Genomic DNA, 15310 nt, shown 5'->3' on the forward strand with positions numbered 1-15310 from the left:
AACTAAACAATTTAGTTCTAAACAGAAAATATGTTCATCATAAGTCTCGAGTTCCAAATGACTCAAAATATAACCAAGTTCTGAAATGAAAGACAACATATCTACAGAAATGAACTCCAAATAGTAAAGTCTCAAAATATTGTTGAACAGAAGTAGAGGTTAGGCATGACACCCTCCTCCACTAAGATTCGACTTTCTCCTAGAAGTCAACAAACAAGTGCGGATGAGCTGCTCTCATCATTTCAGTGTCCTCCCAGGTAGCATATGTTTCATCATTGGGGTCCCATAGGACCTTTACCTACTTTATTTCTCTTCCTCTTAAACTCATAGTTCTTCTTTGCATGATCTGCACTGCTTCCAACATGATTTGACCATCCAAAATCTACAAATTTTTCTAGTCAAGCGCGTGAGCAATATCAGGTATATATTTAAGCAAAACTGAAACATGAAATACATTATGAATGCGTGAAAGACTCAGTGGAAAGACAAGTATGTAGGCAACAGGTCCTATCCGTTCCATAATTTCAAACGGACCAACAAATTGTGGTGCTAACTTGGATCCCTTTCCATAATGAATTGGACTTTTATGCAGCCTTACCCAGAGAAACACTTTATCTCCAGCCAAGAATTGACAGTTGATTCTATGCTTATTAGCATATTTGTGTTGCCTATCTTGAGTAGTAATAAGGTGCTCTCTAATCCTCTTAACCTGCTGCTCCAAATCTGGCAACATATCAGGTCCTAAAAGACTCATGTCCTCCAAATTATCCCAACTGAGAGGTGTCCTACAAGGTCTACCATACAATGCTTGAAATGGTGCCATACCTATGGAGCTATGATATCCATTGTTATAGGCGAATTCTACCAAATGTAGATACTACTCCCATTTATTCTGTCTATCCATTATGCAAATCCTAAGTGTGTCTTCTAGAATTTGGTTGACACATTCAGTTTGTCCATCAGTTTCTAGGAGATAAGCTGAACTAAAATTCAGCTTAGTACCTAACTCACGCTGCATGGATTTCCAGAGAGAAGAAGTAAACACTGGATCCCTATCAGAAATAATCTTTTTAGGAATTCCATGTAACTTAACAATCTGTTCTATATACACTTTGGCAACCATTGCTACATTATAGGACGATCTAACAGGAATGAAACGAGCAACCTTTGAAAATCGGTCCACTACCACCATAATAGCATCATGCCTATGAGCTATAATAGGAAATCTAGTAATAAAATCTATAGAAATGGTATCCCATTTCCATTATGGAATACTATGTGGCTGCAATAATCCCACTGGGTGCTGACGTTCAACCTTTACCCGCTGACATTCCAAACAATGAGCCAAAAAATTTTCTATGTCTCTCTTCACTCCAGGCCAATAGTAATGCTACTTAAGGTCAGCATGCATTTTCTTGACACTCAAATGAGCCGAATATGGTGCTTTGTGGGCCTCAAACATAACCATATTTCTAAAATCACTCAACACAAGAACATACACACTCCCTCTATATAGTAGTAAACCTTCAGGATTCACTAAATACACCTCAAAATGCCCTTCCAAGATGTTGCCACTATTCGTAATAGCCTTAACATCCTCAAACCAAAGATCTGCAGAAAGGTTCTATAAAATCTTATCCTTAAGATCCACTGTTAGGATCAAAGAAGATAATTTATGTCGCCTTCTGCTAAGTGCATCAGCAACCATGTTCTCCTTCCCTTGCACATATCTAATCTTGAAGTCGTATTCACACAAGTACTCCATCCATCTTCGTTGCCTAGAATTATTGTCTGGTTGTGTGAAAAGATACTAAAGGCTTCAATGGTCAGAATTTAACTCAAATTGTTGACCCAAAAGAAAAGTCTGCCACTTGGTCAAAGCATACATAATCGCAGCAAGTTTGAGATCATGAGTAGGGTAATTCACCTAATGATTCTTAAGCTTTCTGGACTCATAAGCTATAACACATCCATCTTGCATCAACACTACCCCTATGCATTTCAAAGATGCATCAGTGCAAACCACAAACTCCTTAGCAGAATCAAGAATTGGTAGAACTGGTGCACGGGTCAAACATTCCTTAAGTTTCTAAAATGCTACCTCACACTCATCAGTCCACACAAATTTCTTCCCTTTTCTCTAAAGAGATGTGATAGGATGTGCTATTCTGGAGAAGTTTGACACAAATATGTGGAAATAGCTTGCTAAGCCCATGAAACTTTGAACCTCGAACACATTCGTAGGTGCTAGCCAATCAACAATAACCCAAATTTTGGATGGATCTACAAAAATTCCATCCCCTGAAATGATATGTCCTAAGTAACAAATCTTTGATTTGAAGAATTTGAACTTCTTAGGATTAGCATTCAGTCTGTTCCTGTGAAGGCATTCCAAAACTTTCTCTAAATGTTGCTCGTGCTCCTCAGTAGAGTTAGAATACACCAAAATATTATCCATAAAAACCACTAAAAACTTGTCTAGGTAAGTCCTAAACACACCGTTCATTAGGCTCATGAAGACAGAAGGTGCATTTGTTAACCCAAAAGGTACTACTGTAAATTTGTAGTGCCCATATCTGGTCTGAAAAATTGTCTTATAAATATCAACTTCCTAGATTCTAAGTTGATGATACCCGAATTTCAGATGAATCTTCAAAAAGACTTAGGCACACCTGACTTGGTCAAACAAGTCATCAATTATAGGCAAAGGATACCTTCTCTTAATAGTGACCTTTTTTAACTATCTATAATCTATGCAAAGTCTTAAGGAGCCGTCTTTCTTCTTGACAAATATTACAGGAGCACCCCATGGTGAAACACTAGGATGAATCAAACCTTTCTCCAAAAGTTCTTGCAATTGAAATTTAAGTTCAACTAGCTCTTGAGTTGTCATTTTGTATGGAGTCCTCGAAATTGGTTTCGTTCTTGGAACTAAATCAATTTGAAAATCAATTTCTCTTCTTGAAGGTATTCCAGGAATCTCCTCAGAAAAAACATCTGAAAAACTCTGCAAGACAGGATTATCGAGAGAAGAACCTTTAATAATAGAATCTTCCAAGTTGTTTACCAAAAAGGAAAACAAACTGTAGCCTTTTTGAACACACCTTGCCAATTTCTTGGCAAAAATTTTCCACAAAGAGATGGTTCTCTTGATTCCAGCAATAACCCTAGCCGACCGAAAATCAGCAACACAATTGATTGACTTATCCTTGCAATCCAAAATAGCTTGATGTTGTTCTAACCAATCCATTCCCAAAACTAGAGAGATATCAATGCCCAACTTCTCCAACTCCTATTCCCACCACAAGGAACCAAATCCCCTAAAATCCATAACCATCCATCTTACCTTTACGTTACTCAGGTAACAGTGTAAGACAAAGCATCGCTCAATATTCAACAACCAAGCTTCTACTGTTGTACCCTATTCCATACCATAAAATAATGGCCCTTTCATCTTGAAAAGATCCTTGAGCTGAGCTCTTGCCACTGGATCTTCCTCTACAGGAAGGTTAATACCTTGCAAAAGAGGTCTCCTATCATTCGCTCCCTCACCAGGAATCTGGTTGTTAGTCTCAATATTATCGAGATGTTCAAGTATCGTCTGAAGTACAAAAGCTTGATCTACCTAGTTATCCTGGTTGTTTCCAACCCCAGCATCATTCTGGTGCCTAAGACCTCTACCACAGCACCTACCCCTGCCTCTACCTTTGCCAGCAAGGTTATCCTTAGGAATCTTGCATCCTCGAGTTCCTCTAGTGACGGGAGGTATGATAGAAACCTACAAACAAATAACTATTAAAACGCATCGATGATGGGTTAAACCCTATAACCCAAGAGTCCTGGTTATTCTAACCATTCTCTAATACCAAATGTAATGCTCTACTAAGCAAAACACAAGAAATATGAAAAAAAAGAACAAGCACAAATAACACAATAATTTATTTTATATTAAATTCAACTTATTACAAGTATAAGTACAAAGATTGAACCACACTCAATCTGAAAACCTCCAAATACAAGAAGATATCATCCAAATAAATATCCATTATGACACTAATACAAATTGAGGTCAGTACAATAATGAAGTACAACATCATTCTTAATCACTAATGTCCAACATATGGATCCTAGAAGTAATTAAATACTAATTCAAGAAGAAACTTCAACAATTATCCATAGCTACTTGTTAATCAACTTGAAGCACTTGTAAAACACATAGAAATGCAACACAACACAACACATCACAAAGGGGCTCAGTACACACTGAATTGAAAATCATAATCCACCTACATACATGTTAGAATAAACATATACATAACCATATTGCAATTGTCTGATTCACTTAACATAGTGTAGTTCCAAAATTAATATGCAAGAAGTAAACATTTACTTAACAATGAAAAATTAAACTTGCACTAAGAATAACCCATAAATGAATCATATATATACTGAGGTGTCATCGTTATGGCACTAAGATTCTGCATCCATGTTTGGTATCCTCATAGTCAACACACAACGGAATTCTCTATTATACTTGTTAATGATAGAATAGAGATTTGCCTTGTTCTCCGTACTTAACCTTATAGGTTTAAGTCATAGATAAGGCCAATTATCTTTTTATATGTAATTAACCCACCCAATTCATCTTAATGTTATCATTGTATTAATTAACTGGATAGGATAAACCAAATTTAGCCACCCCAATATATGTTCATCACAGCTATTCTTAAAATACACATCAAACAAATATACTAAGAATGTACATGCAACAGATATAAAATTAGTATACAACATGATACTACATTCTTTAATCTATTTGTAACACATCTTGTTCTACCAATTTCAAAAGTAAGTTAGGTTACTATAACAATACGAATAGAAACTATAATATTAAGATCACATAAATATAATTAACTGACATATCACATTAATGATATTTACCAAATCTTAATACTACACAATTTAACCTTGCTATTGTAATACACTAAGTTAATCTTTCAGAATGACTAAGATAATAGATTTAAAGTAAATATGATATTCTTGTTTTAAAAGACTTTCATCAAAAAAATATCATAAATCTATTTGTATTTGAAAACAATTTCCAAATTCCAAATTGTAAGTTCTACTTACATAAAAGCATAAGATAACTAAAATCTCAACAACATACGAAACTCAAAACATAATCAAATCAAAATACCCATCCATACAAAATCTTGACTATTCCACTGGTACCATTCAGTTTGTCATTAACTATAATAGACTAAGTTGACAAAAAGGAAATTTAACTATGTTTTAAGGTTGTAAACAAACTGTTCAACTCAATGTCCATTTTTCCATTCAAGTAATCATCAGCTATCTAATTTTTAAACTATCATATAGCTTTGAATGAAACCAGATCACATGCTAAGTTTATTTAAACATCAGCTAATATAACTAGAACCCTTTTACCAATTTTTATAAGATACAAGTAACCTATGCTGTCGCAGAGATATTTCTACTTGTTTCAAGTTTCCACATAACTATTTGACGAAATGTCACGACTAGTGTTAATAATAGCAATTTACTAAATTTCCAATTATCAGATTCTTTCTTAATACAAATGATAAGTAATTTGAACACAATATATTTCCATGGCATCGTCTATTCATAGCATATCAAACACACAATAACACTACATTGACAACTGCTAATATAGCTTAATTTGAGTTTCATGCTAACTGTTTGACCAAATGTTATCCTCGATTTAAGGTAGTTGTTTGATATTTTATCTATGTTTTAGGTTCCATATAACTCAAATGCCATAAAAACCACAAAATTCTGTTCTCACTGGGTTCAAATTTTACTAAAGCTGACACCCACAATGTAATCTCATTTCACAATACAGAATATACTCAGGTACAACACACTATACCATATATTCCAACATCCTCAAACCCAATTCTAAGTACATACTAAACTTAGCAATAAAACCATGAGTTTTGCATACACTTAGAGTTTGATGTTGATATTTAACCATATATCAATTAATACATACACCGAAAACTTAAGCACTCAAAACTCGGCTCTATGAAAGCCAAAAACTTCATAACATTATACATTTCCATAACATGAAACCAAATCTCTACTGCAAGCTATGTTTTCAAGATATTTACACCATACCCACATCCGTGTATGAGAATATGCACAACTCGACAACTTCATTGCTGAACTCTGCATACACCCCCACTTGGGTGTCGATATGTTTCTTCATACAAAACTAATTTTAACATTCATAATTTACAATTTCAAAGAGTAACCTTCACAACAGAAATGGGATAGGGTTTAAGAGAGGCCCCCTACCTCAAAATCTCAGTAGATGGAAAAATGCTCAACTTAATGCTCTGAACTATAGCTCGACTCCAAAGCCCCAAATTCCAAATCAATACCACACTTCCCACTATGCCAACATCGATAAACTTGAGAGTAGCCTTGACAAAAAGAATAACAGAAGCTATGTGCAACACAGACATACTCAGCCTCATAAGATAGGGCTTCTTCCCAACCATGGTGCTTATTCTTCAGCAACACCTCATAGGTGTTTCACTTCACAAGGTAAAGCGGCCCAATTCCCGGCCAAAACCCAACAACACTGAACCAAAATGAAATGGCCAACTAGGTGATAAATGTCATATTAATGCCTACATTAACTTGCATTCAAAACACTGTCACACATCACCAAGCCATGTATACGGCAGTCTCAATGCCACCACAAAATTTTGGCTTTTCAAAACAATGAACATTTTACCTTATTCAAGGCATTCGACAGCCACTTAGGGTTACTTGATAATAAGAGGTAATTAAAAAAATTTAAAATAAGAAAATTGAAAAATGTTTTTGCCAATCTCAATTTAGGGTATTTAAACCCTTTCGAAAATAAGTATATCTATATGTAATGCCAACTGTAGTTAGTAATGACAAGTCAATATAAGTCAGACAATGAAAACCAAAACGATAATTCAACTCCCTCTCAGTCACACATTTGAAAATGCAGTGACAAATTCAAACACATAGAGCATATGAACACGCAATTGTATTTGCGATAACAAGTTGAACATACAACTAAAACTTTCTTTCTAATATCTATTCAACTTAGAATGTAGTTTACATGAATTTGAAGCATAATAAACATAATCAATACCCAAACAGCATGCAATTATAGTTTCACATTGTAACATCCTAAGTAACCTTCAAAACTAAATAATTTAGTTCAAAACAGAAAATACGTTCATCATAAGTCTCGAGTTCCAAATGACTCAAAATATAACTAAGTTTTGAAATGAAAGACAACATATCCACAGAAATGAACTCCAAATAGTAAAGTCTCAAAATACTGTTGAACAAAAGTAGCGGTCAGGTATGACACCCTCCCCCACTAAGATTCGACTTTCTCTTGGAAGTCAGCAAACAAGTGTGGATGATTTGTTCTCATCATTTTAGTGTCCTCCTAGGTAGCATATGTTTCATTATTGGGGTCCCATAGGACCTTTACCTACTTTATTTCTCTTCCTCTTAAACTCATAGTTCTACTTTGCATGATCTGCACTGGTTCCAGCATGATTTTACCATCCAAAATTTGCAAATTTTTCCACTCAAGCATGTGAGCAATATCAGGTATATATTTATGCAAAATTGAAACATGAAATACATTATGAATGCATGAAAGACTCAGTGGCAAGGAAAGTTTGTAGGAAATAGGTCCTATCCATTCTAGAATTTCAAACGGACCAACAAATCGTTGGGCTAACTTGGATCCCTTTCCATAACGAATTTGACTTTTATGCAGCCTTACCTAGAGAAACACTTTATCTCCAGCCAAGAATTGATGGTTGATTCTATGCTTATTAACATATTTCTTTTGTCTATCTTGAGTAGTAATAAGGTGCTCTCTAATCCTCTTAACCTACTACTCCAAGTCTTATAGCATATCAGGTCCTAAAAAGGTCATGTCCTCCAAATTATCCTAACTGAGAGGCATCCTACAAGGTCTAGCATACAATGCATGAAATGGTGCCATACCTATGGAGTTGTGATATCCATTGTTATAGGAAAATTCTACCAAATGTAGATACTCCTCCCATTTATTCTATCTATCCGTTACATACATCCTAAGCATCTCTTCTAGAATCTGGTTGACACATTTAGTTTGTCCATCAGTCTCTGGGTGATAAGCTGAACTAAAATTTAGCTGAGTACCTAACTCATACTGCATGGATTTCCAAAAAGAAGAAGTAAACACTGGATCACTATTAGAAATAATCTTTTTATGAATTCCATGTAACTTAACAATCTGTTCCATATATACTTTGGCAACCGTTGCTGCATTATAGGATGATCTAACAGGAATGAAATGAGCAACCTTTTAAAATTGATCCACTACCACCATAATAGCATCATGCCTATGAGCTATAATAGGCAATCTAGTAATAAAATCTATAGAAATGGTATCCCATTTCCATTCTGGAATACTATGTGGCTGCAATAATCCTACCGGGTGCTGATGTTCAACCTTTACCCACTGACATTCCAAACAATGAGCCACAAAATCTGCTATGTCTCTCTTCATTCCAGGCTAATAGTAATGCTACTTAAGGTCAGCATGCATTTTCTTGACACCTGAATGAGCCAAATATGGTGCTTTGTGGGCCTCAAACATAACCAGATTTCTCAAATCACTCAACACAGGAACATACACACTCCCTCTATACAGTAGTAAACCTTCAGGATTCACTGAATACCCCTCAAAATGCCCTTCCAAGATGTTGTCACTGTCCATAATAGCCTTAACATCCTAAAATCAAAGATCTATGAAAAGGTTCTGTAGATTCTTATCCTTAAGATCCATTGTTAGGATCAAAGAGATAATTTATGTTGCCTTTTGCTAAGTGCATTAGCAACCACGTTCTCCTTCCCTTGCACATATCTAATCTTGAAGTTGTATTCACACAAGAACTCAATCCATCTTCACTGCCTAGCATTGAGGTCTGGTTGTGTGGAAAGATACGTAAGGCTTCGATGGTCAAAATGTAACTCAAATCGTTGACCTAGAAGAAAATGTTGCCACTTGGTCAAAGCATACGTAATCGCAACAAGTTCGAGATCATGAGTAAGGTAATTCACCTCATGATTCTTAAGCTTTCTGGACTCATAAGCTATAACACATGCATCTTGCATCAACACTGCCCCTATGCCATCCAAAGATGCATCGGTCAAAACCATGAACTCCTTAGCAAAGTCAGGAACTACCAGAACTTGTGCACTGGTCAAACATTCCTTAAGTTTCTGAAATGCTACCTCACACACATCAATCCACACAAATTTCTTCCCTTTTCTATGAAGAGATGTGATAGGATGCTCTATTTTGGACAAGTTTGACACAAATATATGGTAATAGCTTGCTGAGACAATGAAACTTCAAACCTCGGACACATTCGTAGGAGCTGGCCAATCAACAATAGCCCAAATTTTGGATGGATCTATAGAAATTCCAACCCCTGAAATGATATGTCCTAAGTAACAAATCTTTGATTTGAAGAATTCACACTTCTCAGGATTAGAATATAGTCTGTTCCTACGAAGGCATTCCAAAACTTCCTCTAAATGCTGCTTGTGCTCCTCAGCAGAGTTAGAATACACCAAAATATCATCCCAAAAAACCACTTCAAACTTGTCTAGGTAAGTCCTAAACACACCGTTCATTAGGCCCATGAAGACAAAAGGTGCATTTGTTAACCCAAAAGGTACTACTATAAATTTTTAGTGCCCATACCTGGTGTGAAAAGTTGTCTTATAAATATCAGCTTCCTGGATTCTAAGTTGATGATACTCGAATTTCAGATCAATCTTTGAAAAGACTCGAGCACCCTTGACTTGGTCAAACAAGTCATCAATTCTAGGCAAAGGATACCTGTTCTTAATAGTGACCTTTTTTACTATCTATAATCTATGCAAAGTCTTAAGGATTCGTCTTTCTTCTTGACAAAGATTACAGGAGTGCCCCATGGCGAAACACTAGGATGAATCAAACCTTTCTCCAAAAGTTCCTCCAATTGAAATTTAAGTTCAACTAGCTCTTGAGCTATCATTGTGTACGGAGTCTTGGAAATTTTTTCTATTCTTGGCACTAAATAAATTCAAAAATCAATTTCTCTTCTCATAGGTATTCCAGGAATCTCCTCAACAAAAACATCCAAAAAACTCTACAAGACTAGATGATCGAGAGAAGAACCTTTAATAATAGAATCTTCTAAGTTGTTTACCAGAATGGAAAACAAACTACAGCCTTTTCGAACACACCTTGCCAATTTCTTGGCAAAAATTGTTCGCAAAGAGATGGGTCTCTTGATTCCAGCAATAACCCTAGCTGACCCAAAATCATCAACACAATTGATTAACTTATCCTTGCAATCCAAAATAGCTTGATGTTGTTCTAACCAATCCATTCCCAAAACTAGAGAGATATCAATGCCTAGCTTCTCCAACTCCTATTCCCACCACAAGGAACTAAATCCCCTCAAATTCATAATCGTCCATCTTACCTTTACGTTACTCAAGTAACGGTGTAAGACAAAGCATCGCTCAATATTTAGCAACCAAGCTTCTACTGTTGTACCCTGTTCTATACCATAAAATAATGGCCCTTTCATCTTGAAAAGATCATTGAGCTGAGCTCTTGCCACTGTATCTTCCTCTACAGGAAGGTTAATACCTTGCACAAGAGGTTTCCTATCAGTTGCTACCCCACTAGGAATCTAGTTGTTAGTCTCAATATTATCGAGATATTCAAGTATCCTCTGAAGTACAAAAGCTTGGTCTGCCTGGTTATCTTGGTTGTTTCCAAACCCAACATTCTGATCAAACTGACCAACCCCAGCATCATTCTAGTACCTAGGACCTCTACCATGGCCCCTGCCCTTGCCTCTACCTCTGACATCAAGGTTATCCTTAGGAATGTCATGTCCTCAAGTTCCTCTAGTGACGTGAGGCATGATTGAAACCTACAAACAAATAACTATTAAAACGCAACGATGACGGGTTAAACCCTATAACCCAAGAGTCCTGGTTATTCTAACCATGCTTTGATACCAAATGTAATGTTGTACTAAGAAAAACCCAAGAAATATGAAAGCAAAGAACAAGCACAAAGAACATAATAATTTTTTTAATATTAAATTCAACTTATTACAAGTATAAGTACAAAGATTGAACCACACTCAATCTGAAAACCTCCAAATACAAGAAGATATCATCCAAATAAATATCCATTATGACACTAATACAAATTGTGTTCAGTAAAATAATGAAGTACAACATCATTCTTAATCACTAATGTCCAACATATGTATCCTACAAGTAATTAAATACTGATTCAAGAAAAAACTTCAACAGTTATATATAGCTACTTGTTAATCAACTTGAAGCACCTATAAAACACACAGAAATGCAACACAACACAACACAAAGGGGCTTAGTACACACTGAATTGAAAAACATAATCCACCTACATACATGTTAGAATAAATATATACATAACCATATTGCAGATATCTGATTCACTTAACATAGTGTTGTTCCAAAATTAATATGCAAGAAGTAAAGATTTACTTAACAATGCAAAATTAAACTCGCACTAAGAATAACCCATAAATGAATCATATATATATTGAGGTGTCATCGTTATGGCACTAAGATTCTACATCCATGTTTGGTATGCTCATAGTCAACACATAACAAAATTCTCTATTGTACTTGTCAATGATAGAATAGAGATTTGCCTTGTTCTCTGTACTTAACCTTATAGGTTTAAGTCATAGGTAAGGCCAATTATCTTTTTATATGTAATTAACCCACCCAATTAATTTTAATGTTATCACTGTATTAATTAACTGAATAAGATAAAGCAAATTCAGTCACCCAAATATATGTTCACGATCGCTATTCTTAAAATACACATCAAACAGATATACTAAGAATGTACATGCAACAAATATAAAATCAGTAAACAACATGATGCTGCAATCTTTAATCTATTTGTAACACATCTTATTTTGCCAATTTCAAAAGTAATTTAGGTTACTATAACAACAGGAATAGAACTATAATATTAAGATCACATAAATATAATTAACTGACATATCACATTAATGATATTTACCAAATCGTAATACTACACAATTTAACCCTGCTTTCGTAACACACTAAGTTAATCTTTCGAAATGACTAAGATAATAGATTTAAAGTAAATATGATATTCCTGTTTTAAAAAAATTTCATCAAACAAATATCATAAATCTATTTGTATTTGAAAACAATTTCCAAATTCCAAATTGTAAGTTCTACTTACATAAAAGCATAAGATAACTAAAATCTCAACATCATACGAAACTCAAAATATAATCAAATCAAAATACCCGTCCACAGATAATCTCAGCTATTCCACTGGTACCTTTTAGTTTGTCATAAACTATAATAGACTAAGTTGACAAAAAGGAAATTTAACTATGTTTTAATGTTGGAAACAAACTGTTCAACTAAATGTCCATTTTGTGATTGAAGTAATCATCATCTATCTAATTTTTAAACTATCATATAGTTTTGAACGAAACCAGATCATGTGCTCAGTTTATTTAAACATCAGGTAATATAAGAGGAACCCTTTTACTAATTTCCATAAGATACAAGTAACCTATGTTGTCGCAGAGATATTTCTACTTGTTTCAAGTTTCAACATAGCTATTTGACAAAATGTCATGACTGATGTTAATAACAGCAATTTACTAAATTTCCAATTATCATATGCTCTCTTAATACCAATGATAAGTAATTTGAACACAATATATTTCCATGGAATTCTCTATCGATAGCATATCAAACACACAATAACACGACGTTGACAACTGCTAATACATCTTAATTTGAGTTTCATGCTAACAGTTTGACCAAATGTCTATCCTCGATTTAAGGTAGTTGTTTGATAGTTTATCTATGTTTTACATTTCATATAACTCAAATGCCATAAAAACCACAAAATTTTGTTCTCATTGGGTTCGGATTTTATTGAAGCTAACACCCACAATGTAATCTCATTTCCATAATACAGAATATATCCAGGCACAACACACTACCATATATTCCAACATCCTCAAACCCAATTCTAAGTACATACTAAACTAAGCAACAAAACCCCAAGTTTTACATACACTTAGAGTTTGAAGTCGATGTTTAACCATATATCAATTAATACATACATTGAAAACTTAAGCACTTAGAACTCGGCTCTATGGAAGCCAAAAACTTCATAACATTATACATTTCCATAACATGAAACCAAAACTCTACTACAAGCTATGTTTTCAAGGTATTTACACCATACCCACATCCAAGTATGGGAATATGCACAACTCAACAACTTCATTTCCAAACTCTGGATACACCCCCACTTGGGTGTCGATATGTGTCTTCATACAAAACCAATTTTAACATTCATAATTTACAACTTCAAAGAGTAACCTGCGCAATAGAAAAAGGATAGGGTTTAAGAGAGGCCCCCTACCTCAAAATCTTAGTAGATGGAAAAACACTCAACTCAATGCTCTGAAATACAGCTCAACTCCAAAGCCCCAAATTCCTAATCAATACCACACTTCCCCCTGTGCCAAAATCAATAAACTTGAGAGAAACCTTGACAAAAAGAATAACAGAAGCTGTGTGCAACACAAACATACTCAGCCTCATAAGATAGGGCTTCTTCCCAACCATGGTGCCTATTCTTCAGCAACACCTCACAGGTGTTTCGCTTCACAACCAAAACCCAACAACACTAAACCAAAATAAAATGGCCGACTGGGTGATAAATGTCATATTAATGCCTACATTAACTTGCATTCAAAACAATCTCACACATCACCAAGCCATGTATATGATAGTCTCAATGCCACCATCATATTTTGGCTTTTCAAAACAATGAACATTTTACCTTATTCAAGGCATTTGACACCCACTTAGGGTTACTTGATAATAAGAGGTAATTAAAATAAATTTAAATAAGAAAATTGAAAAATGTTTTTCCTAATCTTAATTTAGGGTATTTAAACCCTTTCAAAAACAAGTATATCTATATGCAATGCCAACTGCAATTAGTAATGATAAGTCAATATAAGTTAGATAATCAAAACTAAAGTGATAATTCAACTCCCTCTCAGTCACACATATGAAAATACAGTGACAAATTCAAACACATAGAGCATATGAACACACAATTGTATTTGAAATAACAAGTTGAACATACAACTAAAACTTTCTTTTTAATATCTATTCAACTCAGATTCCAGTTTACATCAATTTGAAACATAATAAACATAATCGATATCCAAACAGCATGCAATTATAGTTTCACATCGTAACATCCTAAGTAACCTTCAAAACTAAACAATTTAGTTCTGAATAGACAATACGTTCATCATAAGTCTCGAGTTCCAAATGACTCAAAATATAACCAAGTTCTGAAATGAAAGACAACATATATACAGAAATGAACTCCAAATAGTAAAGTCTCAAAATACTGTTGAACAGAAGTAGTGGTCAGGCATGACATGTTTTCTATAAAAATTCCAAGTTCAATTCAAGTTAAAGTTATTACACAAACAAAAATGAATATTTGAAATTGAATTAAACTTGTAATTTTTATACTTTCCAAATAAAATAAAGATTATCATATTGAAAAGTATATTACATTTGTTAAAGAGAAAGGCAATTTTCTTTACTTTATTTGATATTGATAGTTATAAAAATGTACTTTCCTTTTAATCCCAGAAAGGCCAACATTGGGTGCATCATCAACAAGAAGTTTGGCCATTGGATAGCCAAAATAGCAATGTCCATTTTTCCTACCTCTGGTAATCTTGTAGAATTGGAAGCTTTGAAGCAAGGAATTCAATTATGTCATAACTTGAAATTATCCAATGTTGTCATTGAGGGAGATTCTCAAATCATTTTAAATGCTATTAGAAAATGATCAACCCACAATTGGGTTCTTAACTCCTATCTGCATGAGGTCCTTTCTCTCCTGGACAAGTTGGTTGATTATAGAACCTATCACATTTATGGGGAAGGCAATTAGAAAGAAAATAGTCTAGCAAACTTGGGGGCAAATGTGGTCAATTCAACTATTATTAAGGACTATTTTTCTTTTACAAATGTATGATGAAGGGCTTTCTCGAGTGAGATATGTGTATCCCCCTCTTCTCCAAGTTTTTTCTTAGTTTTGATTTTTCTT

Source organism: Cupressus sempervirens, chromosome 7 (assembly GCF_028749045.1).
Source record: "Cupressus sempervirens isolate cs-2001-9-10 chromosome 7, ASM2874904v1, whole genome shotgun sequence".
Lineage (NCBI taxonomy): Eukaryota > Viridiplantae > Streptophyta > Pinopsida > Cupressales > Cupressaceae > Cupressus > Cupressus sempervirens.